Source organism: Atta cephalotes (assembly GCF_000143395.1).
Source record: "Atta cephalotes unplaced genomic scaffold scaffold00016, whole genome shotgun sequence".
Classification (NCBI taxonomy): Eukaryota; Metazoa; Arthropoda; class Insecta; order Hymenoptera; family Formicidae; genus Atta; species Atta cephalotes.
This window is the reverse complement of record NW_012130080.1, coordinates 528,793-532,212: the sequence shown is the minus strand read 5'-3', so window position 1 is coordinate 532,212 and position 3,420 is coordinate 528,793. Positions and strand designations below refer to the sequence as shown.

Genomic DNA, 3,420 nt, shown 5'->3' with positions numbered 1-3,420 from the left:
AAATAAAAATAGTAGAAAAAGAAATGACTGGAGACTAATCTCGTAATGCTGAGATAAGGAACGATCCACAGCACGGTGGTAGTGGTGGCTTTCGATTCTACTGGAGCCCCAAGTATCTAATGATTCACGGGTAATCTGAGCCGCAAAAAGCGCAACGCGATTAAGGGGGAGAACACCAACCGAACCTCGGCATCGGCTGCAACTGCCGCAATTGCGTAACGTTGCACGGCTATTCCAAGAGCAATACATTGTTCCTCACTGCACAAGTTTCTCTCTCCCTTCCTCCCTCGCTCTCTCGCGCGTGTATTCCGGACACCCCATAGATTTCGGGTGTGATCAGGTTACCTTGCGAGAGCGGTAATCATATTGCAGCTCGGTTAATGCCATTACCGCACTGGGGGAGGTTGGCAGCTACCCTCGAAATCACCCTGCAGCCACCTACCGTCCTCCCCCGTCCTCACTCCCCGTTTCCCTGTACTGTATCGCGGCTTCAGCAACCCCCTAACAACATGTATTGGATATGACGTCGGGGATAGTGGGTTCATGGTTTAATGCATATACGCTGTTTGTAGGATGACGATACCGCACTCGCTCGTAGAAAGACGAACCCGCGGTCGACGCTCCTCTTGCTCCTTGGTTAATCGCGTCGTCGAGAGCTCTCGCGAATGTTAACGACCTCATACATAGCGCCCAAGTTAAAAGGATTTTAATGTAAACCGACGATGCATCGGGACTCGATGTGCCATCCCTCGACGACTGAGTTTCGATGTCTGTCGATTCATTCAAAGTTTGTTTCGATATATTGGGAGCATGGAGAATTTTAGTTGATGTTTTTACCGCGCTAATTCCTGACGTGTTTCGCATTTCAAATACTTATACTTGTCTATCAATACAATTACATTCTTGTTTAAACATTACTTTTATATACGTATAAATATGCTTTAAATTATTATATTTATGCAAAAGTAGCATTTCACACGGCAGTGTCATTAAAATTTTAATTACAATTAATTGAAATTCGCGGAAAATGTAACAAAATACAAATTCATGTTTTTCCCCCGTTCACACATTTATTGGGTTCTTGTAAAAAGATAGAAATACATTTTGTTATAAATAATGAAAAAACACCGTATCTAAGACATATGAAATTCGTCCGTGAGCGATTATACGGTGCCATTCGCCAGAAATTATGGAGGTTTTTCGCGATAGTCTCGAGAAGCGCCGCATTCGTCTCAGCGTTATTACGAGCGATTAAGCGACTATATTGCATCCCGGAATTCATTCGGGAGAGAGAGAGAGGGATGCACTGGATACATATTACATCTTAAAAGAGTAACTGGCACGAACACGAACTCGTGTATTTATTCGAGTGCCAAGGTCTTTAAGCGCCCCTTCCGACATTTCATCTTTTTTCATCAAACGAATTATGATCTCGCGATTTCCCTATTTAATGTTCTAATTTCCTGTGCTTTTTTCCGCATCAGCGCGACGATGCGCTTATCATAACAATCTCGAGAGGTTGATGGTCCATCGTAATTTTGGCATGAATTTAAGTGTATGTATCATCACGATATCGACCATAAACTAACAATTCGATAACCAGAAAATTATGACACGCTACGCAAAGTTTCTCAACGATGTTTGCGAGTTGAAGCAAGTCGAAGGTATCCGCCATAAATCCATTGTGTCTAACGCGAATATGCCGATCGTCGCTCATTCCGTTTTCATCGTATAGAAGCATCGTTGGGAATTCTAGGTCGTGTTTAGCCTTCGGCTGCCATCATTTAACGTAGCTGGTTAAACATTCGAAATCGCGACATCTCGCGCCAAGGAATTTGTTGTGGCGCGCCAATGGTCTATCCCGTTTCGTAGCAGCTAGTCTGCATTGACGTGGTAGATGGGAAGCAGCCGAGCGCACCGCGGTTGAATAGACATAGTTTATGTATACACATAGTTTAGATAGATGGAGGATCGACGCGACGGAGGGAAATAAGTTCAATGGAAAAGCGAATACCGACTAGCTCGACGAGCATTGCGTTAAAACGTGATAAGTGTGTATGTAATGGTAAGGTGTGGCAAGGAAACGATGAAAAAAGATAAATATCAAAAAATAAAATTGTGAAGGAGATTGGATATATTAAAAGAAGACGTAAGAAATTACATATAATAATGATTGGCTGTATAATATTCCGATACTATGATTAAGTATACAAAAAGATACGACTATTGCAAACAAAGAAGGATAGAATAGCAATGTGGATGGCGATCTCTCATCAATGAATACTTTGATATGAATTGGAAATGAATGAGAAAAACGAATAAGGATGACTATGTGATTATGTTTAAATGCAACGATTAATATTTTGTATAAGATGCGGTTTTTTAATGAAAAAAATTATACGATTGATTAAGCATAATTGTTTCCAATTTGGATTATCTGCTGCAATATCGAAGAAATTAATTTAATATATTAAAAGTATTGCTTGTTTTAAAATATTATACATTAAAAAAATTTTTTTTATTATCGATTTAGTATATCTACATGTTTATGCACGCATGAGCGCATTAGCAATTATTAGTCAACTAAATAACTCGCACGAGGAAGTAGAAACTTATAACTTGCTAAGAAAATTAAATAAGAATAAGATTCACATTCTATAAGGATAAGTCTATTTTGACTCATAATTTATATAATTTAATATAAAGATCAATTTTAAAACGTAAACGAAAAATTAGATCTTCAAACCTATTCTACAATTACGTAAGCGTAGTTGTAAGTGATTTTAGTTGTAAAAATTCACCAATCACGAATACGAGAAGACTATTCGACTGTGATTGATCAATTCTTACAACTACAACTATTTGCAACTATACGTTTACGCAATAGACTTTATACCACATTGTCACGATATATTTTTGATAAAAGAGAGAGACTATCATAGTTTGTTATTATTCTATAGCGTATAAGAAAGAAGAGAATAGTATCGCTCAAACAATCGATATATCGCGCAAAACGGACTTCGTGTATACGACGCCGGAGTGCAACTGGAGATTAATGGAATTTCCTAAAAGCAAGTTTATGTATTCGTTGGCGCAGATCCCCACACGAACTCGCATGTTTTGCTGCGTTACGCTGACTCGGCGATATTTTCGAAAATCGCGACGCTTGCCAATGCTCGATAAAAGTTTCGTACGGCACGAACGTCCGGCATGGTTGCCGTCTTCTTTTTTCAGCGAATTGTTTATCGCCGTGTATGAATAATGTAATAGAAGTTAAGTGCATCGAGTCTCCTGAGAGGAAGTCGATGGTGATCCCACTCTCGTTATAAGTACCGTTTCATGCGTTCACAAGGAGACACGAATCTTTCTCCTGTCTTTCTCTCACTTTGTAGAGTCCATTCGGATGTTCTCTCTCTCTCT

The 3,420-nt window shown here is 39.4% G+C and overlaps 1 protein-coding gene across 1 annotated transcript in view; it reads left to right on the top strand.

The window, feature by feature from the left end:
• LOC105618389 (homeobox protein homothorax-like) overlaps positions 1-3,420 on the top strand; it is a 307,252-nt gene that overhangs the window by 38,115 nt on the left and 265,717 nt on the right. The gene's annotated exons all lie outside the window — the stretch shown is intronic.